This window comes from Marmota marmota, unplaced genomic scaffold, assembly GCF_001458135.2.
Source record: "Marmota marmota marmota unplaced genomic scaffold, marMar, whole genome shotgun sequence".
Taxonomy (NCBI): Eukaryota; Metazoa; Chordata; class Mammalia; order Rodentia; family Sciuridae; genus Marmota; species Marmota marmota.
In genome coordinates, this window is record NW_025999968.1 from 34,023,218 (window position 1) to 34,051,205 (window position 27,988).

General features: G+C 36.3%; 1 protein-coding gene and 1 long non-coding RNA gene across 2 annotated transcripts in view; both read left to right on the top strand.

Annotated features, from left to right (window-relative positions):
• LOC125616921 overlaps window positions 1–8,062 on the top strand; it is a 12,768-nt gene extending 4,706 nt beyond the window's left edge. Inside the window, exon 2 of the long non-coding RNA XR_007347705.1 lies at window positions 1,079–8,062. This is a non-coding gene — a long non-coding RNA (uncharacterized LOC125616921). The remainder of the gene's footprint in view (window positions 1–1,078) is intronic.
• The window catches only part of Robo1 (roundabout guidance receptor 1), a 1,050,317-nt gene that overhangs the window by 669,115 nt on the left and 353,214 nt on the right, over window positions 1–27,988 (top strand). The gene's annotated exons all lie outside the window — the stretch shown is intronic.

Genomic DNA, 27,988 nt, shown 5'->3' on the forward strand with positions numbered 1-27,988 from the left:
AGACAGAAATTGAGGAGACTCGGGTGACTGCGCCTCACCCCCCCACCAGGAGACCAGCTGCTTATGTCACCGCTGGAATTGATGAAGTTCTCTCCTCCGCCGCTTTCTGCTGACATCAGATCTCTGCCATGTTGGTATCCTATGCGAATGGCAGCATTTCGTTCCCCTTGCCGGGCAACCAAAGCAACAGGTGAGTCTTGACCGGCCCTCAGCAGGACCCGGACCGAGAAGCAGTTTCCGCGGGCTCCTAGCCCCGGGCCAGGGAAGTTCCGGGAGCCGGAACTCGGCCGCTCTGTGCTCGGTGTAAGCTCCTATAAGTGTAAGCTCCAAGAAGCAGTCCCCGCGGGCTCAGTTCCGGGAGCCGGAATTCGGCTGCTTAGTGCTTGTTGTATGCTCTGATAGGAGCAGGGTCGAAGAAGCAGCCTCCGCAGGCTCCGCGGCCCTGGGCCCGGGCGGTTCTGGGACGGTTCCGGGAGCCGGAACTCGGCCGCCCCGCGCTCGGTGTTCGCTCCGATAAGCTCAGGTTCTAAGAAGCACCCAGGCGCTGAACCCTAGCAATCTGTCTGCAAGCCGCAGGCGAATTGCAGCCTGAAATTACCTGATCTATGGCTGAATGAGCTGCGGTCAGTCGAAAACAGGGAAGGTGACGTCAGTTTACCAACATGGTGGCTGCTGGCCTCCTCTGTGGTCTGACCGGTGTGGAGAACCGAGATGGACCGCTTCCTTCCCCCGTCTCGAACCCAGAATTCAGCCCTGAGTACGGTGCTTGCGCGGCTGGCAGAAACTGCAGCGCTGTAACCCTGTGTCTCTATCCCAGCGCGTACTGCAGACTCTAGCCGCGGGGCGGTTTGCTGAATAAGCAGTGTTACCCTGTGCGACAAACCTCTCGCGTTTGAGTCCCCGTAGCCGATCCTCGTGCGATGGAAATCCTTCCTCCAGGTTCCGGAGCACCCCACTATTGCTGGAAATTCCTAACAAGATATCCTTTTGCCGTCCTGACTTGTCATACTCCCACACAGTGAAGCAGCACACGGGGGCAATGCACTCCCCTCGCCGCCATCTTCCTTCTCCTCCACAGGTAACTTTTTGTGGCTGCAGAATTGTATCATCCATCCCTGTGGATCTGATCTATCTGTTGCCATTTATTCCTGCTCCGAATCCATCACTGTCCCTTCAACTGTTCGTTACATTAATATTTTAGAAATCTTTTCACTTTTTTATACATAACATTAGGATTCATTTTGACATAATTATAAAAGCATGGAATATTAGTTCTTCTAATTCAGTCGGTACATCTCCTTTCCCTCCTTTCTTCCTCCCTGTTTCTTTCCCTCTACTCTACTGATCTCTGCTATTTATACTTTTTTTTTTTAATCGTTTCTGGTCTTTGCTTTCCTTATATTATTGGTACTAGTTGAATGGTTACATAATGGCTTATTTATTTAACCAAATGCTTCTGTCTTTATGGGGAACTATTTACAGTTTACTAGTTGTATTTGTTGAGCTAGGCAGAGTGATCAGTTTTACTGTTTGTGTTTATTTTTTTGTCCTAAAGCAAACAAACAAACAAAACAAAACAAAACCACAAGCTCTTTGGTGGACTTAGAGTCCCTATTGAGCTAAGTAAATATATTCTTGAATAAGAAGACGTGAGCAACACAGTCTAAAGTTTTCCTGATTGCTAATAAGAGATACACAACTGTTAAATATGAATTACAGGTTTAGAAAATTGCATTAAAGAAATCTGAAGAAATTAAAGGGAATTGAGACTGACTGAATAGCAAAGAAACGATCTTCTGTAAGAATTTATTACAAGATTCTTCCTAAAATCTGGGGTCTCATATTTATTTTATTTGTTTATAGATCATTAATTATTTGACAGAAATATTATCAGGAGAGAAGCTTAATCTAACAGGTCAGCAATAATTTCCAATAGACTATTAAGCAGAAATAAAAATGAAATAAAATAAATAATAAATAAATAAATAAAAGTGAAAAATGTTATTTAATTTACAAAATGTTGATTTATGCACAGCTTTTAAAAGCTTATCTAGTATTTCTGAGCGGAATGTTGTGCATAATTCGTAAGTATTTATAAAATTACATTTGGAGGATTTTTTTACGTAACATAGAAATGGTATTATTTGCTTAGGTGATTAAGATATACCACAAAGCTATATATGAAGAAACTTTTGTTAACTATCCCCCCACTTCCCCTCCTCCCTGAAAACACACACACACACACACACACACACAAACCCTTGGTCACTTCTTGCTAGATCTAAGTAAAATATTTCTACATGAAGATATTTTTATTCACTATGTTTCACTGCAAAATGCATAGAATATTTTTTTTTTGTGTCTCTATGACTCATTTTGCTGGAATAATATGGCAGAGTCCCATTGGGGATCATTAGGAGCATTACTCATGTAAGATATCTATCAGGGGCAGCCCTCCTCATGCTAAATTCTAGAGCTGCAGCTCTCGAATAATATGAGATGCTCACAGGCTTGAGGCAGGGAATAACGTCTGAGTGGGAGGAGGTCAAGGCACGGGCAGGGAAGAGGTCAGAGGCAGTAATGTGCCCTGAGCAAGAAGAGCTGATTCATTTGAAGCTGGAAACCGTCACCAGCATTTCATTGTCCACAGGAGGCATGTTTAAAGATGAGCAGTATCTGATACTTAGACAAAATAGCTTGCCAATAGTAACTGATTTTTCATCACTTGAAGGGATGGCTGCAATTTCCACATTTCTTTGGAAATTATTTCTATAGTCCATTGACCCAAGTCTTCCTGATCTTTATCATCTCTGGGACCATATGTCCATTTCTTCTATTTTCTTACATACAAAGGACCCTTCATTCTTTGTGAACCATAGAAATGCTATATTTGATTTGTCTTCTGATGAGAGTACCCCATGTATGGTTTTATTGATATTATTGATTTGCTCATATTGCACATCTGCCTAATTAGGGACCAGCTTTGGCCAGGTGTGAATAAGCTTCCCCCTCTCCAGCTCTTCTAAATGCTGCTCCATCTGGGAATGCTGTTCGGACTTTTTTCTTCCTGTTCTTTTCTATCCCAATTCCTGTTTGGCCTAATAAACTTGCCATTACATACCTTTTATCTCCATTCCACGGGTGAGTTAGCTTCTTCATTTGTCAAATGCGGAAATTGAGCTAGTTGATATTTTGGTTTCTTGAAGTTTTATAGTTTTTAACCAGAATTCAATACAATGAAGTAAATTATTTTTCACTGAGCTTTTTTTTTTTTTTTTTAGTGTGTTTCTTGGTGCAGCACAGTGATTCTAAAGGAATGGCCTTTCGAATTAAACATTTAGCTTCCCACTAACCAACCATGTCACTTTGAGTAGATTTTGTCACGTTTCTATTTCCTTGTCAGTAAAATGGAAACAATAAGGGTATCTACTTGATGAGATTGTGGTGAAAATTAAATTAACACATCAATTGCTTGAAATAGTCTTTGGCATGTTTTAACTTCTACTTAAGTGAATTGCTGCATTGTTTTTATTGTTAGTTTGCTAACTGATAGTTTATATGAAGTTTTTGTTTGTTTTTTTAAAAGAAACTGGTTTATGATAGTAATCCATAGTGGACCCTAATTTACTACCTAAAATTTACACTTTATGACATTTTTATCAGAGATTTAAAAAAAAAAAACTGAAACAAAGCAGGAGTATGAGCATCCTTAAGAAAAAAAATCAGGGTTAATTAGACAGGTTGGAGACAGATTTCTGGGCAGACTGCCATGCCAGTGTGATAGCCATTTCTATTTGAATAAAGGAAAATATAATATTGTTTATGCTGTACCAAAATGCCAACAATTAAAGGCTGTATCAGGTTACCTCCCCACCCCACCCCCCAGTTTTAAAAAAATGTTAATGCCTCTAAGAGGATTAAGAGATTTGCAATTTACTGTGAATTATTTTAATCAGATTATAGATTCTCTTTTACTTGGAGCCCAACTCTTTCAGACTGGGGAATGGAGATTTCCCTTTGGGGTGCAAGACTAGGATAGGCACTGGGAAATATGGGGCTTGGAGAAAAAGGGGGGACCCTTTTGGATTCTGAAATAATTTAGTAGGCCACATTGGGACACAGAAATTTCAGAGGGAGTCAGAAATACTAGTTCTGCATTTCATGTGCTACAGATGTTCTCTGAATCCAGAAGCACTCTATCCAACTCCCTTGCTCACTACTTCCTTCCAGAATCCAAAGATCAGATTAGAAATATTGATACCATAGTTCAAGAAAATTATGTTTGAGTGAGCCATTGAGCTAGTGTGGGAAAATCAGTATCATTTATAGAATAATAAAGTGATTAACAGCATGACCTCTAGAGTAATTTTTTTTTTTTTTTTTATAAATAACTATCACCTATTGCCGGTTTGGCTGGCTGTGCCCTAATATTGGCACTGTCATTAACAAACTGTGTGAACTTGAACGTGCTACTTGACTTTTCTAAATCTTGGATTCTCTTATCTCTGCATCAGGGATAGATTAAATAGAAAAAGATACGTAAACTATGTTCTCTATAAAAATTTTCAATACACACATGGTAGCAGTCAAAAGAAGATGTAGAAATAATTCCATGAGTCCAAACTGATGTTAAGTTACAGAGAACTAGTATAGTGGGATTTAGTGGTTGTTTAATTATCTAATCCAAAAAAAATTTTTTTTTTTTTGGTTTTTCTGGGCATCAAACTCAGGGCCTCACACATGCTGAGCAAGTATTCTGCCACTGAGCTATAGCCTCAGTCCCTGTTGCTGTGTTTTAGTAAGATGTAATGAAATTATGTACATATTGGCGGGAAAGGTTGTAAATTTAAGTACTTTTTAGATTATTCAGTCAAGAAAGACATTATTTCAGTCTCGCAGTAGTGCACACGACATATAGAAATTTTGCCTAAAAATGTTAATACCTGTATTATAGATATTACTTCATTGTATTCCTTCATATGATTTTTTTTTTCCCAGGAAAAGAGCATAATGTTGGAATAGTGATGCTTAATGCTAATTAGGTACTAATTGGTCATACTACTACAGGGAAGAAATCTGAAGAGGGTAAGGAGAGTTGTAGACTTTAGGTTCTATGAACAAAGGGGCAGCCAAGTGTCCTGAGCTATTGCTACTCCTTGGAGTGTGGCACCTCCACCTCTGTATTGTTCTCTGTGATTCATCCCAGGCCATATTCTCAGTAGCCCCTGCTGCTCATTCACTGTTTGCTTGTGGTCACTTCTCAGGGAAGCCTTCTTTGCCTGCCTTACCTGTAGACCCTCCTACTGATACCAGGCATCCCACATCTCTGTCAGGAGGACTCATGTCTGTCTTCCAGAACTAAGCATCCCCAATAACTGCCATGACAGGATGGTGTTCACTAAATCTACATTGACCATTTTAGCATTCTAAAATAATATTGTGTATCTACTGAAAAAAATAGCCTTTCCCTCCCCAGCCAAAGATATTTAAGGCTCTGTTATCTGATGTTTTAAGTATTCTTCATGTTAACTATTTTTTCCATAAGTGTAATTGGAAAGAGAGCACAGAGTTTGAGTTTGCCTTGAATATCACTAAGGAGACATATTTAAATGTTTAATTGTTTTTGTTCTGGAATCTACCGTGATAAGCTCTGTACTTGAGAATGTAGAGAAACATTTAGACATTTCAAGAGTCTCAAGTTATTTTTAAGATACGTTTTAAAAATTTACTGATATCTTACTGAAATTTACTCTTAAATAGATGGGCATAAAAGATACAGTGCAGTTTTTTAAAAAAATCTTTACAACATTTGCTCTTCAAAAATAACTTTTGTTGGATATTTGGCATACGTTAGAGATTTCTAGGCATTGGTGATACAGAGACAAATTTAGTTATGGTCATTACATGCAAGATTGCATTGTCTGATAATTGAGGAAGACATGAATAATTAGAATATGTTGCAAATGAACACAAGGTAATAAATGTGCAAGAAGGGAAAATGAACTTCCTACTAGGCAAAGGGAGAATTTAAAGACAAACTAAATATTGAATAGTATCCTTTTTCTTCTACCTGTTTGTTTAAATAGACTGGTCAGAAACAACACTAGGTATTGGCAGAGAGAAAAGAAATTGTGTTGCACGCTGAGAAAATCAGAAATAATTTGGAATTACAGTTAGCCTTTTACTTCAATGGTTTTCACATGTATGAATTCAACCAACCATGGATTAAAACATTGAGAAAAAAAAATTACATTCGTACCAAACATGCAGACTTATTTTTCCTGGCCATTATTCCCTAAACAATAGAGTGGTAACAACAATTTCTATTGTATTTGGTATTATAAATAATCTGAAACACAATTTAAAATATATGAGAGGATGTATGTGGGTTAAGTGCAAATACGATGCCATTTTATATAAAGGACATGAGCATCTGCAGAGTTTAGTAACCATGGGAGTCCTGGGATTAAAGTTCTGCTGATACTGAGGAGACAACTGAATTTACAGATCAGGTGCCTGTGGAAATGTTTGCCATCAGACCTGTGGTCAGAAGAGGAAGGTTTCTTTATACCATGTTAAATAGATTGAATTTCACCATGTGGCAAAGGAAAGCCATTAAATGGTTTGAAGTAGTGAAGAAAGTGCTTATGTGAGTGGGATGGAAGGATCTCTGAACCAGTAGCATGGGAGATGGATTAGGCTATTAAAATAATAAAGGGGAGAGATGGTAAGCAGACTGAGGCAGTGTCCTCAGGACTGAGGCAAAGACAAAGGACAAGTGATAGGGATGTTAGAACAAATAGATAGAACAGCTGGAACATATGTAAGAGGAAGGGATTTCAGGTGACTCAGATGACAAGCATGGGCAACAAGAACAAGAAGAGGGCCATGATATATATGTGAGAGGCACTTCTGACCTTAGCTTGGAAGGCTGACTTTGATACCAGTGGATTATCTTGGATACCAGTGGATTGTCCCCTGAGCATTTTATAAGACTTAATCTGCAGTGCCTGAAATGCTAAAAAATTGCATCTGGATTTTAAGAGAATAATCTAATTTAGAGACACAGTCTTGGGAGAAACCTGAGTGCACCTGGTAAGTTTCCTTAATGAGAAGCTTGACAGTAAAGGAAGAGAGAGTGCGAGACCTAAAATGAAGCAAGTTCTTTGTGTCTTGCTTTCATTATTGTGATTATGATTTCTGTTTTGCTGACAAAAATGTGAGCCTGTAGTTAAGATTAGAAGTGTGTATTATTAAAGAAGAGAAAATTAAAGGAAATGGTCATCTCTGAGTTTGTTTTAGGGGCATTCACTTTAATTCTGAACAAGTTTACCCTTTGATAAGTATATTGCCATTTTGATAATGTATTATTGATTTAGAAAAAAAAACAAGGGATAGAGAGTAGGTTCCAGTTACGATTAAATTCTACAAATATTTACTGAGTAATCACTATGTAACATTATCTGGAATAAAATTAAAGGCTGGTGGAATCTCAGATTGGGAAAGAAACAAAGAAATCTGGTCCAACACATGCTGAGATAGAAATTCATTCATGTTTGTGTTTTGGGCCTTAATATGTTACCCACTGAATTCCCCAGAGGAGTCACCCTCTTATCCCAGCAATGCTAAACCACTCGCACTCTGCACCTTCTCAAGTCTCATCTTTCAAAAAGTTGTTTATTCCTCCTACCCCTCCACATGTCAGGATGGTTAGGCATCATCTCCAGGGAACATTCAACTCTCATATCCTCTGCCCAGTTCCCAGTTCTTCAAGTCTGAGTGCCTTTCTATGTGCTCCCATAGTGTTCTGTGCCTGCCTTTACTTTGAGGCTGTATCAACCATATTGTGTCATATGTTATGTTTGTTTTCTTGCTTCACCAGACTTCAAATACTTGCAGAATAAAATCTATCTAGAACCCGACACAGCATTTCACATTTCAGCTTATTATGGAGCAAACATTCAATGACATGGCCAAAGCAAAGCATAAAATAGTGAATCATTGCCATGAGATTGATTTATTCACTTATTGAAGGTTTAATAGATTGTACTAGGGCACCATTGTACTAGGGCAAACTCAAATTATTTAAACAATAGCAAAAAAGCTGTTTTCCCCCTTGTGTCTAAAGTAACTTATATACTAGTGATCAGAGAAACAATAATACTGTTTTGAAAAAAGATTTATTTCACAGTGATGTTGAGGGATTGATTTAAAATTATCCCCTACCCACACACAAAACAGAAATGTGGAACAGCTATCCTGTCTTCTTTTAGAAGATTTGGAGTGAGGAAAAGGGAAAACCTATTGTTAGGGTTTGTCAAGCTTGGCATTTCAAATGTTTTGGACCGGTAATTCTTTGTCATAATAGGCATTGTTGAACGTTTACCTCCTTGGCTGGTATCATTAGATCCCAAAAGAACCCCACCAGTTCTGATAGTCTAAAGTGTATATAATAAGCATTGCCAATCTTCCTAAGAGACAAAAATCAGAATTGCCTTATATCTATATTAAAATACCCTCAACGGAGTCAATCTAGTAGATCGATCTATCTATATATATATATATATATATATATATATATATATATATATATATATNAGTTTAAGGATTAAATGTATGTATGTATCTATATATATATATATATATATATATATATATATATATATATATATCATATGCATGTAAACACATATGTATAATTATATGTATATAACATGTATATTTTTCCTCTGTTCTTGCTAAAAGCTTTTATGTATGCTTATATAACAAATAACTAGTCAGTCTGTCTTGATATTTTTATGAGGAAGGAAACTCAAAAGTTGCATGTTCTCTAGGTCTGCCTTGATAGCTCAGTTCAACATAATCCTACATTGAATTTTATTCAGTGTAAAAGTGGGCTTAATTAATATATCAGTAAAATTATTTCCTACAGACTAAATTTACCAGTGTGAACTAGTCAAATATTCTTGCATGAGGATGATACTCTGTAAAAGTCGTCAAATAGGAGGTAGGGTAATATGGTACTAAAGGGGAGAAGGGTCAACATGAGGCAGAATAGTCAGGAAAAGAGGGTGACATTGAAATCTAAAGGAATAAGAATGAATGTGGCCAGGCATAGGGAAAATAAGTGCAAAGATTCTGAGGTAGGAAAAGTTTCGTAAATTAAACAGATGAGGTACATCCCAACCATACAAATAAAGAAGGAGATTGTTTAGAGAAGTCATCGCCCAACAACTTCTCTTGCCAATTGGCAGAAGTATATTTTTTTATTTCACATTGTTTTAAAATGTTTTAGGTAACACATTAAAATTGAGGTCCCTCCATTAAAAAGTTGACATTTTTCTGTTCTCACAAAAAACTAGATGGAACTGATAATTTCTGATCCTCCTTACCATGTGGAAGCTTTCACTTGGCACTGGATTGTAACCACCCCTTTAGGCTACCCAGTATACCCTGTTTTTTTTTTTTTTTTTTCCTGGGACACATCTATCATATCACATATGCCTATGTTCCAGTGTCTGGCCAGTGTGATCTTCTTAATTGACTACATAGGCTTATAGGTTGGCAAATTTTATTCTCTAATTTAGAGGCTTCAAGGACTTAGTAAAGATTTTTTTTTGAAAAATTGCAAGTGAATTAAGATATTAGAGGAGTTATATAATCTTCTTTAAAGCAGAAAAGACTACCCAGCATGCTCTGGTAGGATGCTCTGTAGAGATAAGAGTAATAATGGAGAGAACATTTAAAAGGCTGTAGCAGAAGGGTTTGATGAGGCTCAGTCTGAGGTGGGTCCAGGAAGGTGGAGAGAAGTGGTCTAGTCCTCTCTGCCATGCACAGTCTCAGGCTCCTCACTCATGCTCCCCCAGGAACACAGGCCCCTCTGTGTGATAAGAACAAGACCCCTTGGATTTGAGCAGTGTAGGAGTCCTGCAAGCAGGGTTTGGGTTGCACTGAGCAGGTAGAAATCAAGGATCTTACTGATGCATTTGCCCTGTGTAGGAAGTAATGGTAGTTTGAGAAAGGAAAGATATCATTAATAACCCAGCTTTGATTTGGATTTTTCTTTGTTTGGTTACAGATGGAATTTGTTAGAATCAATTCATGTCAGTGTGAAAAGTATAAGGTGTACTGCATCAGATAGCAGAATAGACACTTCTGGCTTTGAGTGTACAGCAGTCATTATTTTCCATCTGGTTCTCTAAACAAGTGCCATATGAAAAGTGTCCTGGTAGGTTGAATGTATGAATTCATGTCTGTGAGGTATTTATAAACACACGATGTGAATTCTTGCCTCTTCTAGCATTTTAATGGCTTCACATTAAATGGTAGGTCATTATGCTTTTCACTGAGACAGTGAAGGGTGATTAACTCCGTCTGGGTTCAACCAGTGTAATTTTAGAGGCTACAAATATTGTTACAAGTCAGGTTAAGGTTTAAAGGTGAAAGTATAGTGAAGCTTGACTGAATGACTTTTACAGCATCGAGTTAATGTACACAAACAAAGAAACTCTTGTTTTCTTTCCATTAGAAGTGCAGAGAACAAATGACTTGCTTGTTATAGAGAGGAAAATGTGAAAATTAGGTTGGTCTACAATAAAATTCATGCTGTGTGAACCCATTTACTCAGTATTTCAACTTGAAAGTTCTTTTTAAAGCCCTGTTGAACATTGCTGAGATTTAGAAACTTTAGACCCTGAATGTGATGCCCTTTGTTGAGATAAGACTATGCTAACAAATGGCATCAACAGATTTACTATCTTTTACATAAAGGAGGCAATTTACTTCAATAAACTACACTAGTACCTCTTAGAGGGGGAAATTGCCTTTTTCTCCCCACTGACTGTTTTTAATAGCAGTTCCCCCCAAATGCTTCCATCCTATCCATTTCTCTGAGTAAGTACTTCAGGTAACTTGATATAGCCTTTTCCTTTTCAATGGTTGGATTCAAATCTTGGAGACTGGATTCCAGCTGAAGAATGCAGTTTGAGGCATAAGGTTGTTTATAATTACCAAAGAATAGAACTGAAATGCTATATTATCCTTTTAATGCTTTGTTTAGTATCTGGTATTTAGTATTTAGAATACCTTTAGTATCCTAAAGGCAGACAAGAATTGAGGTCTGATGCTTGTATAGACCAATGACTAGATTTATTACGATTTCTCCTGTGGAACTTCAGGTTAATGTCAGGAACTAGAATTCAGCATTCTAGCCATTAAAAAAATAATAATAATAGAATAAAATTCTGGTACCTGTCTAATAACCTTTGACCTTTTAATTTTTTTTTTTTTTATGTTTAACACTCTTTTTACATGTAGCTTTGCTTTGGTTAGTATTTCTTTCCAAATCTAACAGCATTTTGTGAAGGAAAAAGTATTTTGGCTTAACAGATTTTGATGTAAACTTTTAAGAATTTAGGGGACATTTTGTTTTCAAAGAAGTAGAAAAGATTTGACTGTTTGGAAACCTTAAGAAAAAAGAAAAGAAACTCAGAGAAATTAACAATGACGGACAAAGTAAATAACTTTCATTTGGGCCAACTGATCCTTGAAAAAACACAGCAGCCTGATCTGACATCATTCAGGTTAGAAAGGTTGGGGTGAGATGAGTAGGTCCAGTCCCTGGGGTCATGGTGGAAATGCAAAGGTCAAGGCTTCTCACTTAGCCTTGTGTCAACAGTGTCATGCCCTAATAAGTCTAAGAACTGATCCAACTGAGTTCCACTACTTGTATAAGTATATTACACCCTTCCTTCAACTTTAAAAGGGGAGTAAATGAAGGCATTCAGGCCTACTTTGACTTTACAACTAGGAGAGAAAAATATTGTTTCTTAAAATACAGCCCACTAAGTTTTGGGTATACTTGTTAAACAGATTTTATTTTAAAAATATTTTGAAAATGTGTGTGTGTGTGTGTGTGTGTGTGTGTGTGTGAGAGAGAGAGAGAGAGAGAGGTGTAGGTGTGGTATGTGTGTTCCTATGAATATACTGATGTGGAACTTATCTCTAAAAATTAATCCTTTTATCACCCCCTCCCAGCTTGTTATAGAACTTGTCTGATTCAAGAATATGAACTAATTTCATATTATTTTTGCTTGGATTCAGTCTTCTTGTGTTCAGGGTTGACTTCCTTTGATGATTTTTATTTTATCTGGGTTCTGTGATGGTGGGTATTATCAGAGTAGAGATTAACACAGAGTTCTAGCACAGTATTGCGAAATACTGAGATAAAATATTATGCAGCCTTTCTGTCACTCGGTGGCTGGCTGGAGAGATGCCTGCACTCTCTCATCTACAACACAGTCCTGGCATGTGCTTTGTTCCTCACGGCTGCTTCTGTTTCTGGTAAAATCTGAGAATCTGATCTACTTTAGAGGTTTCCTTGAATTAGACTTTTTTTGTTTCCGTGGAAAACACTAGAAGTATGAAAATGCTTGAACGTCTTGGATATCTTGATATCCGAGATCACTTTGTGATCACTTGGCCTTGACTGAGACTACCCGAGTCTCTTGTACCTGCCCTGGAATTGACTTTAATGCTTGAAACAGAGTTGACAAAGGCCACCACTGCAAGGGTACTTGTATTCTATTTGCCAGTGGCCCTGGAGTTGTGCAGCTTCTGCTGGCAAGGCACAGCAAGCCTTGACTCACACTGCTTTGCACATTAAGTAAATGTATTTTATCAGAGAAGTAGAAATTTAGGTGACATCATCTTCTCAGAGATATCATCAAGCACTGTGACTTTCCTACTCTCTGCCATGTCCAAGGTCAATTGAGGACTGCTTCCCCTTGTATTGGCAAAATGGCTACAAGTGGTAAATATGCATGCTCATTTCACTTTTAGCAATTTTGAGAGGAAACCTCTCCTGCAGTTCAACAAGGTAAGTCCTTCTGTTGATCTAATGGACCATATTCGGATAGATGTCATCTTTGGACCAATAAATATACCAGAAAAGTGACATGCAGAGTTAGGTTTAATCTAATCAGATTAACAACATAGGACTGGGATTGGAGTTACCTTGGCCTGGCACAGGTTGAGGAAGAACATGAATTGGATTAGAGAAAAGTATGCCCACTGTGTTCTGTGTCAAATAATTTATTCTGTCTTCCTGCCACTTGTCAGAGGAAGCTCGTCAGCAACCCATCACTATGTTCCAATCTGGACTATTCTCTTTGGGCCTGATGCACATTTTTTGTTTTAAATTTTAGCCATAATTTTAAACAAAGTAATAATTTAACATCTACAAGCATGTTCTTATTTTCTGATTATTCGTTTTTCATAGCATTTTTTTTTTGGTAGCTGAATACACATGCTCCTCAGCTTAGGATGGGGTTATACTCCATTAAGCCTACTGTAAATTAAAAGTATCCTAAGTTGAAAATGAAGTCAATACAACTAATCTACTGAAAATCAGAGTTCAGCAACACAGTATGCTGTAGAATACCAGTTGTTTACTTTCATTATTGCATGACTGACAGGAAGCTGCAAATTGATGTTGCTGCCCAGCATTTCAGGAGATTTTTGTACTGAATTTCAATTGCAAAAGGAGAGCTCAAAATACAAAATTTGAAGCACACTGTCTAATGATTATGTATCAGTCACTTTTTGCACCATAGTAAAGTCAAAAAATTATCTGAACCTTTTTAAGACAGGGACTGTTGGTATCTTCCTGGATATTTCTGAGTTGATTCACTAGTATTCTCTCCCTTATTTTTTTTTAACCTATTTTTTTTTTTTAAATGATGCCTAACTTAACTCCATTTCCTCTGGTGTCAATTTGTAGTTTTAAAATTTTGGCTCTTGTGTCTCATTCTGTTGCCTTTTTTTTTTTTTTTTTTTTAATGTCGAGCATACAAAGAGGGACCCTCTAGTTAGCAAAAGCCCTCTTCTTCTGTGTCACAACTGATTTCTATTTGGAATTCTCACTTGGCGTTCTGTGTGAGGTGAGCAAATGTGATACTTTGCTTTAGAGGGATCAGCAAGGAAGCCAGCTGTCAGGCTGTAGGATCTCTTAAATGAAAGAGTGAGGGTTGTAGCATGTCTCACCTGGCAGTCTGTCCAGTTTCACTGGGAAAGGGCCAGCTGTTTTTGCTGGAGGTAAATGCCAGCTGCTTGATTTTGCCTGCAATTTGGGAAGATGTGGTGACAAGTGAAAAAATTTGCGCTTATTGAGACCTTAGTTAATCTTTCTTCAATTCCCTTTCCCATCCATTTTTTGGAGTACCTGTTAACTTTGGACTTGACTTCCAAGGCTGACTCAGTAGAATTCTACATTTTGCAGAGCCTCTTCACATTAGGTTGTAACTTGCACCCCTCCCTATTTTATTCCCATGTTCCCATTTTTGATCATTCCATCAGAATCTTAGTAATACCTCGTTCATTGATGATACCCGAATGTGTGTTCCCATACCAGAACTTTTTTTTTAGTACTTCTGAACTTCTGTTTTAATAAATTCTATTGAAATAGCTATATGACTCCTTGGTATTTATCCTAAAGAATTGAAGTCAGCATACTATAGTAATACACGGATACCATGTTTACAGCAATAGCCCAGGTGTCCATTAATGGATGAATGAATGAAGAAAATGAAGTGTATATACAAAATGGCATTTTATTCAGCTATAAAGAAAAAATAAAATTATGTTATTTGCAGGCAAATGGATGGAACTTGAAAACATTATGTCAAGAGAATTAAGCCATAAAACAGAAGCTCAAGGGCTGTATGTTTTCTCATGTGAAAGTTAGAGAGGGAAAAAGAAAAGAAAGGTGTTGGTAAATCTCATGAAAATCAAAGGGAGATCAGTGGAATAGAGGAAAGGACCATGGGATGGGTTTGGGGAGAGCTGGGGAGTGATACTGGCCAAATTATGTTGTTATAATGTGTGCATGTACAAATACGTAACAACCGATCCCACCATTAATGTACAAGTATCATGCACCAATAAAATAATGTGGAAAATAAGTGGGGGGAAAAAGAAATAAAGGAGGCTACTGTGTATGCTTAATTTATTGTCTTAATCATATCCATGGTATAATTTTTATTAAGATTTAAAAATGTAGGTTGTTATTTGTAATAATTGAGACAGTTGATTTGAATATAGTACTGATGTTTCCATATTTTTTCAACCACTACATGCACAAACAAGCACAAACAGAATCTTTTTTTTAATTTTTTTTTTTTTTTTACAGAAATGGAGTACAACTTTTCATTTCTCTGGTTGTATATGCTATAGAGTTACATCATTCATGCATTCATACCCATATGTGAGTGTAATAATGTCCATATCATTCTATATCTTCCCCTCTCATACTATCCCTCCCCTCTTCTCTCTTCCCTCTGCTCAATCCAAAGTTCTTCCTTTTCCCCTTGCCCCTTGCCTATTATGGATCAGCATGCACTTATCAGAGATAAGTGTTTTTTGGGGATTGGCTTACTTCGTTTAGCATGGTGTTCTCTAATTCATTTACCACAATTGCCATAATTTTATTCTTCTTTAAGGCTGAGTAGTATTCCATTGTGTATATGCACCACAGTTTCTTTACCCATTCATCTATTGAAGGACATCTAGGCTGTTTTCACAGTTAGCTATTGTGAGTTGAGCGAGGTGGCTGCATCTCTGTAGTGTGCTGATTTTAAGTCCTTTGGTTACAGACTGAGGAATGGCATTGCTGGGTCAATTGGTGGTTCCATTCCAGGTTTTCTAAGGTATTTCCATACTGCTTTCAAAAGTGATTGTACCATTTTGCAATCTCATCAGCACTGAATCAGTGTACCTTTTTCTCCACATCCTCACCAGCACTTATTATTGCTTGATTTTTTTTTTGATAATTGCCATTCTGACTGGAGTGAGATGAAATCTTAGAGTAGTTCTCATTTGCATTTCTCTATTTGCTAGATATGTTGAATATTTTTTCATAGATTTGTTGATAGATTGTATATCTTCTTCTGTGAAATATTTGCTAATTTTCTTAGCCCATTTATTGATTATGTTATTTGGGTTTTTTTTGGTGTAAAGTTTTTTGAGTTCTTTATATACCCTGTAGATTAGTGCTCTCTTTGATGTGCATGTGGTAAAAATGTGCTCCTATTCCATAGGCCCATAGGCTCTCTGTTCACTTCATTAATTATTATTATTATTATTTTTTTTTTTTTAATTTTTTATTTTTTTTGCTGGGATTGAACCCAGGGCCTTGTGCATGCTAGGCAAGCACTCTATCATCTGAGCCATATCCGCAACCCATGAAGGTTTTTAGTTTGTATCCATCCTATTTATTGATTCTTGATTTTACTTCTTGAGCTTTAGGAGTCTTGTTAAGGAAGTCAGGTCCTAAGTCGACATGATGTACATTTGGGCCTGCTTTTTTTTTTTTTTTTTCTTTCTATTAGGTGCAGAGTTTCTGGCCTAATTCCTAGGTCCTTGATCCACTTTGAGTTGAGTTTTGTGTAGGGTGACAGAGGTTTAATTTCATTTTGCTGCATATGGATTTTCAGTTCTCCCAGCATCATTTGTTGAAGAGGCTATCTTTTCTCCAACGTATGTTTTTGGCACCTTTGTCTAGTATGAGATAACTATATTTATTTGGGTTTATCTCTGTGTCCTCTTTTCCATACCATTGGTTTACATGTCTGTTTTGGTGCCAATACCATGCCGTTTTTCTGTACTATACTTTAAGGCCTAGTATTGTCATGCCATCTGCTTCTCTCTTCTTCGTAAGGGTTGCTTTGGCTATTCTTGGTCTCTTATTTTTCCAAATAAATTATTTTTCCAAACAAATTTCATGACTGTTTTTTCTATTTCTATAATGAATGTCATTAGGATTTTGATTAGAATTGTATTAAATCTGCATAATGCTTTTGGTAGTATGGTCATTTTGACCATATTAATTCTGCCTATCCAAGAGCAAAGGAAATCTTTCCATCTTCTAAGGCCCTCTTCAGTTTCTTTATTTAGTGGTCTGTAGTTTTCATTGTAGAGGTTTTCACCTCTTTTGTTAGGTTGATTCACAAGTATTTTATTTTATTAATTTTGGCTATTGTAAATGGGTAGATTTCCTAATTTCTCTTTCAGAAAATTCGTCACTGATGTACAGAAATCCATTTGAATTATGGGTGTTGATTTAATATCTTGCTACTTTGCTGAATTCATTTATTATTTCTAGAAGTTTTCTGGTGGAACATTTTGCATTCTCTAGGTATAGAATCATGTCATCAGCAAATAGTGATAGTTTGAGTTCTTCTTTTCCTATTCATATCCCTTTAATTTTATGTTTGTCTAATTGCTCTGGCTAGAGTTTCTAGGACTATGTTGAATAGAAGTGGTGAAAGAGGGCATCCTTGTCTTCTAGTTTTTACAGAAAGGGAATGCTTTCTGTTTTTCTCCATTTAAAATGATGTTGGCCTGGAGCTTAGTGTAGATAGCTTTTACAATGTTGAGGTATGTTCCTATTTTCCCTAGTTTTTCTAGTGTTTTGAGCATGAAGGGGTGCTGTATTTTGTCTTATATATAAATATATTTTTTATATCTATTGAGATAATCAGGTGATTCTTATCTTCAAGTCTGTTGATGTGATGAATTACATTTATTGATTTCCTTATGTTGAATCAACCTTGCATCCCTGGGATGAATCCCACTTGATTGTGGTGTACTATCTTTTTAATGTTTTCATATTTGATTTGCCAGAATTTTATTGATAATTTTTACATCTATGTTCATTAGCGATATTGGTCTGAACAAACAGAATCTTTTTGCAAAGGTAATTTAATGTGTACTTATTTTAATTATATGTGCATTGGTTTATATTTTCTACAGTGCAGCGCTTATAAATAGTTGTTCAATAAATTTATATTGAAAATATGAATATTATTCCAGTGCCCTGTTATAAGTTATATATTGGTGATATTGTGTCTAATGTATTTTCACTTTTACTTTTAACTACCTGAGAAAATTGACTTATTTGCCAAAACCTGCCTCAAAATTATTAACGTTTGTGCTTCTGTGTAGGGTGGGAAACTTATGGCAGGGACCATTTACTCCTGTCCTGTTCTAATGTGGGAGTATTCACAGTATAAGATTCTGAAATATTGCTGGCCTCCAAAAATTGGTTTATTCACTTAATTTGCTTTTTGATATGAATAAAATGCATACTACCAAACAACAATGAGTGAAAGATTTTTAAGGGGAAAAAAAATCTACTGTATTAGGAAACTATTCTAGTGTATGGAATATTTTCTTGGGAACCTTTTTTTTATTTAATTTTTTTTTTTAAATGTTCTTTTTAAAAATATGTGACAGTAGAATGTATTTTGATATATCATACATACATGGAGTATAACTTTCCATTCTTGTGCTTGTACACGATGTGGAGTTACACTAGTCGTGTATTCATATATGAGCATAGGAAAGTTATGTCCTATTCATTCTACTGTCCCATTCCCATCCCCCCACGTCCAATCGGGTGAACCCCTCTCCCTGCACCCCTCCCCCACCTCTTGTGGAGAAACTTTTAAAATAAGTACTAGTTTAAAAGAAAAATCTAATGCTGACAGATAATTTCACTTTTCTTTTCCTTTAATGTGCTGCTATCATTAATCACCACCAAGGTATGAAAGTGTTTAACCAAAAGGCTTCTACCTTGTTTTTATACCCATTACCGGCTGTTATTTTGACTTTGTACAGGCTTTCTTCAGCTTCAACTTATTATATCCAATTATATTTAAACAGTTTGCAAGAGCAATAATGTATATGTTAAATTCAGAAATGTTCCTATCAACACAGATGTCCCTTTTTTTAAAGGTACATAGTGTTTTTTTTTTTTTTTTAAAGGTAAATTAGTGAATAATCAACCATGAGGATTAATTTATACAACAGAAGGTGAACCCAAAGCAGCTGGGTTCTGTTTCCATTCGCCCTGAGGCAGCTAAAACTCTCTAAAATCCTGGAGAGAGCTCCTTTGACTTCCCTCAGGAGAAAGCTGTATTCCTGTTAAACATAATTAATATCTTATTTTGAAGCTTTTATCTTAGCATCATTTTTCTTTGACTATGCTAAACAATGGATAATGTACTCCTCATAATTTAAGATGCATGATGTGTGATTTCCCACACCAGTGTCTTCTCTAAGGGCCAAAATTTCATAACTACCTAACCATTATATATTTCCATCATTTTGTTTGCAAAATAATCACTTGATGATTTTGATGAAACCTAATAGCCAATGTTAAAACTTAAACAGAAACACAAAAGTGTAAGCCTGTAACAATTACAGGGCAAAGGCTTTTAGGTTGCAGATTTATTTAGTGATAGAAATACTGTGCAAAAGGATATAGCTTAAAATGAGTGATTTAAGTCTAATTTCTATAAATATGCTTTCTTCCTGAAATATGTCCCTGATTATCTTGGGCCCAGTTATGTTCCATGCTTCCAGCAGGTGGAGATAAAAGGTCTCTAGAGATAAGAGCAATTCAGTGTGTCCAATGAGGAAAATGTTAGACCACAGACAGAGACCTGAGAATTAACGCTGTGGAAGTCAGAGCAGGCTTTATTCGCTTTCCATCCCCACAGCTGTTTTGCTTTCAATTTTAACTAATTAAAATGAACCTTTCTCAAAACTGGACCAAATAGAAGAGTCTCCCAATCTTGTAAGACAAACACATTTCCTTCTGTAAAATGTCACCTTCTACTTCTTAGCTCAGTTTATTCAGGATGAAAAACTCTGAAACAAGGGAACTTAGAGAAAGATTGTACACATAGAAGGAGAACTGATTTAAAATTTCACTCTCCAGGGAACATCACATTTGCATAATTAGTTCTTTGCAGGATCACAACTTTCCCCAAAGGTTTATTTCAGTATTCTTGATGCCGTGGAAGAGTCTATGGTTGTTAAGAGAATATTCAAGGAGTATAGAGAACAAGTGGATTTGCCTTGTTAACTTGCTCTTCAATTATTTTTAATTTATATTTGGGTGCAATTTTAGTTATTTAGTGACTTAAATTATATAATATCTTTATGAAGTGACTTTGGCCTCCAGGATCTTCAAATGAAGACAGGGCCCAGAGATAATTAAAAAGTGCTTTAAAACTACAAATCTGTTAACAGAATCCTACTACTGGCTGGCTTTTCTCTTTCAGAGTTACATGATTTCTCAACCAGTTGCTTTGTTTTCTTCATTCTTATTCCTTATACTCTAGTTTTTCTTCAGATTATATAAATCTTTCCCCTTCAGCCTTACGTTTTATTACCAATAGAAATCTTTGATAGGTAAGGATTCTCCCCTCATCTACTCTGATACATTCTTTTTATTTATTGACTGTGATATACAGTTGCTTAATATTGCAGATATAGTTTCAAGGAATTATATTTTTTAGAAAACAATTTCTAATTTTCTTCCCTCTTTCCTCCTGTCTCTTCATTCTGTGTTTGTAGCAAAAAAAAAAAAAAAAAAAAAGCAGAAGTAGGTGTTTTTTTTTTTTTTTTCCTTTCTGAAAACTCAGAGCACTTTGTCATGTTTTGGGGGAAGAGGTTAACATTCTGAAACACTGCTGTGTTTTATTGCCAGTAAATGTTTTTACTCACTAGTGAACAGTTTGTAAATAGGCACTATTTAAGAACACAAAGAGATAATAAGTACTCAGACTTTTCCCTTCAACTGCTCTATACCTAGTAAAATGCATTGGTGATCTCAGCCCTTCTGAACAATGGTTGGGATCACAAAACCACTACTCATCATTCAGCCTGCCTGGCATAATTAGCAGCTTTGATTCAAAGGAGACTAAGGGGCATTTAGAATAGGGGCAAACACTTTCTCCCCTTATCCCCCATTATTCAGAATCAAGACTACACATATCCCAAAGGCCAGGGTCGCTGCTGGACTAACTGCCCATCTGTACCTGTTCTTCATGAAAATGTTTCTCTGACGTGCCATTGGAGGACACTCCATGTAAAAAACTAGAGCAGAGTTTGTGCACCAGACAAGGAAGCATTTTCTGTTCGCTCAGTAAAGGAAAGCAGTCCTGAACCATCACTGTGGTCTGCATTTGATCAGCTTGGGACACATGAATAGCTGTCATTGAAGACTCCAGGCAGGGTGAATAGTATATATTACAAAGCACTTTGAGAGGCAGGACTGGCCAGCATGGTTGACTGGTTAGCACCCACAGCTCAGCAGGAATGAGTTTTCTTCTTTCTTTCCTCTCAGAATGCCGCCATGGAAGTAGAACCTGTGCTGATAATAATTGCTAGTGACCCAAGATGTTGGAATATGCATTGACCTTCATTCCATTATTGTAATTAAGGATTGCTTCAGGGCACCAAATGGTGAGGTGCTGGCCTGACATACTCTTTCTAGTGTCCTTTTGCTAAGATAGCCAATCATTCCCTTTTGGCTCAAAGCAAAAGCGTCATCTGGGTTCTCATTTCCCTGGACCTTTCTGTGAACTGTGTCTCTGATTACCCTCTTCTTCACGCCCTGTAGATGGCTTTGGAAAAGATGGGATGCTGTAATCTTTTCTCTTTTCTTTTAATAACTTTTTTTTCTGCTTTTCTTTTCTTTTGCATAATTATTAATTTCACTTTGCCCATTTAGGATTTAGTCTTGGGTTCTACAGCCTTTTTTTTATTTCACTTTTGGGGTTTTCACCATCCATATGACTGTAGTCTCAATTCTGTTTATCTGAGACTTGACTAAAGAGAATTTCCACAATGCCTCAGCAGCACGTGTTTCCCAAACATTGGTTGGATTCCCAGATTTGTAACTAACTGTCCACAAATCTTTTGAATGCTCCATACAAATACTAGTTAATAATAATAACCAGGTCAAAGCAATAAAACTATGTCTAAAGGAGTTGTCCTAGGACATTTGGTAATTTTAATTGTCACAACTGTGATATTTACATAGGGTTTGAGAGTCCAAGGATGCTGTGAATGTCCTGTGATGCACAGGGACAGCCCTTTGTACCAAAGAATGATCTGGCTCAAAATATCATTAGCAAGAAACCTGTCATCAGGTCTGAGAAACCCTGGTATAAAATGAAATCATTTATCTTAATTTATCTTCCCCCTTTTAAACATTGCCTTAAGTACTAATGCTCATTCTTTCTTTCACTTTTTGGGACCCTGGTTGGTGTAGTTACCTCCATAGTCTAATCTGTTAGCCAGCTGTCTGAATGGTCCATTTTCCCTCATCCTCACTCATGTACCTGGGCAGAGAAGACAGAAGAAGGCATACATGTGGTTCGTCAGTGAACTCTGAGAACTGAGTGAGCAGAGAAATACACTTGAAAGCTGGGCTGGGAAGGCACCAGAAGACTTTAATGACATTTTACTCTTCATTTACGGATATTTTCACAGCATAATTATTGCCGATCATTTCTCTGTATACTTTCTACCTCCTTCTGTTTAGAAATTTATATTTATTGAAACAGCCTCCTATCTGAATTCTCGTCCTCAAACCTTCCTTCTCTTCACCTTCCTTATGAAATCTTAGCTGTTATTTGCGGAAGGCAAGCTTGGCAAGGACTCTGGATTTTCTTCATTTCATGAACTATCACAATCTTTTGGAGCCACATTTCCTCAACTCACTTCCCTGACGTCTGTAAACCCTACTTTCCTTTTTTTTCTAGAGTGGATCTATAAAGTCATCACCACCAAAACCACAGTTCACTCATGAGATTCTTGGAAGAATAAAGTAGAACATTAATAAAGCATTTAATGATATCTGACACAAGCTTTGATGACTTAAATTTTTACTTTTATCACTCTTTATTAATAATATTTTTATTATTATGTATAATGTGAATAACATGGATTCTCATAATTATGTGTTTGCCTATGTTTTACCTTATTTGACTTTGACACCTCCTGATTACGAGTTGATCGTACCATCTTTGAGCCAATTACCCTTATTTTTTTTTTAAGTTAGCCTTTCTTACTTCTATCAATAAACTTTCCAGTGTCACTCCCATCCCCACCCCTGCTGCCTTTCAGTTGGATCAAGATCGTGTTGGCTTCTCATTATTTAAATGCTCAGATATTTATATTTATAGTTGAGATTTGTTATGTCTTAAAACTCGTGTTTCCTCATTAGGCAAGTATATATGTAAATCTTTTTTGTAAAGATTTGTGCATTTTGTTGCTTCACATTTCATAATTTCCTTATATTAGTCTCTATAATTTTAATTTATTTCCTGAAAAGAGAGACTACATTATGAGTTCTGATACACATTCTATGTTTTATAACATGGAGTTTTAATCTTGTGACAATTTCCACAGAATTTTTTGATTAGTGTTAGTAGAAAGTGACTTGACCTCTGGGACTGAGAAATAGATTCTGTAAATATCTACCAGAGTTCCTTGTGTTTGCATTTTAGCAAAGGGAAAGATTGTGTAAGTGGTAATTTAATTTAACAGTTGTTTCTGTGTTCCCCTTAGGAAATTAGAGTGTGTGTGTGGAAGGGTACTTAAAGAAAAGAGGTATAAATTTATTCTGTGCTTGCTACTATTAAGTCTCAAATTTTACTGTATCAGTCATTTAATTCTAATAGCTGTGATTAGTATATTAAACTTTCCAAAAAGATCTCAAATCTTTTTCTTGTTAGCAAATGTAAAACCTAAAAAAAAAGGCACGTATTAGGTTCATACTTGGTTGGAACTTGGTAGACATACTTCACTCTTACTATAACTGCTTTCAATTCAGCATCTCTTTATATTTCTCTAATTTAAGATAAGATATTGTAAGAAAATTCAATTTTTAACCTAGTTATTAACATTCATAGGATGTATATATTTGTAGATATATATAATAACACAACAATGCTCACTATGACTACTTTATGTGGGCCAAAGAGTTGTTTAATAAGGATGGAGTTCCAGTTTTGCAAGATGAAAAAAGTCTGGAGATCTGTTTCAAAAAATGTGAATATAGAGCTGGGGCAGAGCACTTACCTAGCATGTTTGAGGCACTGGGTTCAATCCTTAGCACCACATAAAAACAAATAAAATAAAGACATTCTGTCCATCTACAACTACAAAAAAATGTTTAAAAATGTGAATATACTTGATACTATTAAACTGTACATTTAAAAATGGTGAAGATAAAGTATGTGTTTTTGCAACCACAGTTAAAAGAGAAAAAGTCTCAGTATTTAATCTAAGCACAGATGCCACATCACAGTGCTTTTGCTTACTGGAGTTTTGTGTATTTACTGAGGGGCATCTCTTTCTTGTTTGAGATGCTGGTGGGCAGCCATGTAAGAGGGTGATGGTCTTTGAGAGATTTCAGTGAGATAGTTTGTATAAGGTGCTTAACATACCCAATTTCCGACTTTTTAAAAGTATGAACCATTACTATTATGTAGGATATAATAACCTATGATATACTGTAATTTATTTAATTGTGTATGATGGCATTATGATTAAGTGCATAAACTCAGTGTCTAATTATAAGCTATGTGAGCTTGGGAAAGTTAAATTTTTAAAATACTTTGTACTGCAGTTTTCTCATTTCTAGAATGGATAAAGCAATAATATGTATTTTATATCTTGCTAAAAGGATTAAATAAGTTAATACATATAACACATATACTATGTTTTATATAAGTGACTCATTATTATCTTACTTTGATCACTTAGATGATAATAATAGTTTGGATGATAGTAGTGGTTTTTAGGTTTAAATTAATATATATTTTAAACTCACCACTTACTCCCAATTATTATTTTTTTATATTTAATATTATCTCTCTTGATGGATCATTTTAGCTATACCTTCCAAAGGTGTAATTGCTATACATTCCCATGAACTGAAGTGTTTTGATGTGGTCTGTAGAATTACATATAAGTTAGTAAGGAGGTGGGTGGGGATGCCTGAGAAGCTAAGTTGTACCTGAAAAGGAAAAAAAAAATTTTACTCTGTATATCTCAGCCAAGTCCATATTGCTACAAATGTATGTATTGTTTTCCTGTCTGTTTTAAATAAATACCAGGTGTCAGAGAATCAGTGATTTTACATGCAAAAACCTCTGGTGAGGATATTTAAGTTTTTGATATAGGAAATGTGCCCCTATTAGAAAAGAATGCTTTATTAAAATAGTACCCTTATGCATTTCTATTTTTAGAGACTTGAGAATTTTTGTGTAGCTTCCAAAGTGTAGTTGGTACTGCCTTAAGTTTTCACAGTTTCCTGCTGTGACATTATACCAAGCACAGATGAAAGTATGTAAGATGTTTGTGCCTATGTTTTTGAGGTGTGTGTGGGAGGAGAGGGAGGGAGTTCCAGTTGTTAGTCTCATTTAGGTCCAGGTATCTTATGCCTTTCCCTATCTCAGGGAGGTAGGTCACTTTCTCATAATTACAGTTCTGGGCTCCTTGGACACATTGAATTCTTAATGTATTAATTTTTAAATATAATTATAAAGTGAATTTAATTTGTTATATGTGTTTAGAACATGTGGTGTTCCTTGGCAAATTGTTCCTAAATTATATGCTTGTACATGTATTAAAGTGTAGGAAATTATTGTTTTACTTGTAACATGCTCAAGGTGCATTTCAATAAATATAAAGGAATACCCTGAGGCAGGGGAACAGTAAGATCAAAAGCTTATTCTGTTTTAGAAGCTATTTTATTAAGGTTGGTTATTAATTTAAGGATTTATTTTTGGTGGGTAAAATGCAAGGGAAGGAGCCCTAGTTGATCACGTGCGTGCGTGGTCTGTGTGTGTTCATTTTCTCTCTTTTTTTCCTACATCCTGTCTTCTCCCACTTCCCCCTCCCACGATTTTGTTTATTGTGCCAGTGGGCTTTCATAGAGTCCCTTAAAATAGCCCCCACCATATACTCTGGGGACACATTTCAAAGAGCGTAGTGTTATTTTAACTCTTTGGTTAGCAAAGAGGGTTGAAAGCCAGATAAGTAAAACAACATCACCAAAAAATGGTCATCAATCTATAGGATCCTAATTGACCCTAAATCGATGTGGGTCCTTAATATAAATGTGAGATAAGATCTTACTTAGTGATACTTTATCAGAACGGGATCTACATTGCTGAGGAGACAGAAATCTTTTAACAGTTGCCTTTAAGGAACTGTAAATTTCGACAATTATTCCGTCCATTGCTTTCAGCACCTTTTGTTGCCTTATTAGTGTATAGAACAGCAGGGTTGTAGCAGGAGGAAGAGCATGCATTTTAATTAGCTCCAAAGACAGTGTGAGATAAAAGCCAGGATTTTTGCCTCATTTTTATTTCACATTGGCTGATTAAGGATGCCATTGTAGGCTGAGCTGGTTTGACCTAATCTCAGTGGCCACCCATTTGTGGAAGGGAATGGCTAAAACTCATTCTGGTTTTCTGAATGGGATTAGGAAAGCACTAATTAGCAAACCCTGAAAGCCAGGAGGCAGGGACAGGAACACAGCACCCATCCATAGGAAACAAATGCAGTCTTGGGAAGCATTCACCAATTGAACCAATTAATGCTTGCATATATTAGGCACTTGCTGATGTGTTTTCCGTTTTTAATTACTTAACCATGAATAACAGCCTGATGTTCCTCAAGCTGTACTTGTTGATTAAATAAATACTTCTGGCCTGAAGAGAGATGTCAGAACTTGAAGAGGACTAATGTTGATAAAGAGGTTTGTAAATAGTTGGAGAATAGATTCTAGCTGAGTTTGACCTCAGCTGGGAGGAAAGTGGCTGGAAACACAGTCTATAGAACTTTAAAATTAACTCTTTCAGCTCAAGTAAACTCAGATTCTAACTGTTGGGGGTGGGTTGCCCTATTTAGGGATTGTTTATGCCTTGAATTTTCTTATGTACTTCCTTTCAGTCATGTGGAGTATTATGGAAAAAGTACAGGCTCTGGGAACGGCAGAATGAGACATGGGTGTGTATCCTGTGCTGCTCTGCTACCTGGTGCAGAACATTCAGGAGGAAGCTTTATGTTTCCGTGTCTCATTTTCTCTGTCTTCACAAGGAGGATACTGTTATCTGTATTAAAACATCTTTGTGAGCAGAAAGAATAATATGTGTAATAACATGGGTGGCACCTGGCATTCAACGAGGACTCCCAAAGTGCTTTTTGCCATGACTACTATTAATGTCATCGTCATTATTTTTTAGCATATCAAGCAAATGTGAAGCAGCAGCAGTATATGGAAGAAGTAAAAGCTGAAAATGTCAGGTCTTGGAACTTTGATCTAAAAGAAATAGGAATGGGGTTATTTGGCCAAATGAATTTAACAGTCACACATGAATTTCCTTAATTCAGGCCTCTACCTCCTAACTTGGTTAAGTGAATCAGCCACTAGGTGGAAGCATATTGGTTTTATATTGTGAATATATAGGTCATTCATTAATAGATTTGCAAATCTAAAAATATCAGATTTACCACACCAGAGGCCAGTGTCATGCACTTGGACATACCAGCCATTACCATTACCATCAGCCAAGTACACTTTAATTTTTAAATTATTCAGTTAATTAACTAAATATAAAAAGTCAGATACAGTTCATCCAGTTGATGATTTGTTGTTTGAAATCTGTAGAGTTAGACCGAGAGACTCTTCTACATAAGAAAAGGGAAGAAAAATAACTGAAGATTCTGAAGATACATATGTGGGATTTGAATTCATGTGTAGAGTTTTTGTTTAAAGTACTGATAGTGACTAAAAATAATTAGCAAGTCATTTCGTCTTCCCAGTTTAGCTGGCAGTGTTATAATTATTTGAATTTATTCTTATATATTAAAACAGTCTACTCTATAGATATTAAAATTCATAGAATGGTAAGCTTTTTTTCTCTCAGAGTAGATACAGGACTGGTGAAGGAGGGTCCTAAGTGGTTGTAATAATGTGTGTAAGCGCCCTCGTGTGTGAGCACCCTCGCGTGTTAGGGAGTAGGGAGATGGAGCCTCCCAATGTGGGATGCTAACAGGGTAATATGTTTCTGAGTATACCAAAAGATTCTCATTTTCTTATGGTTAGTTTCCTTTACAC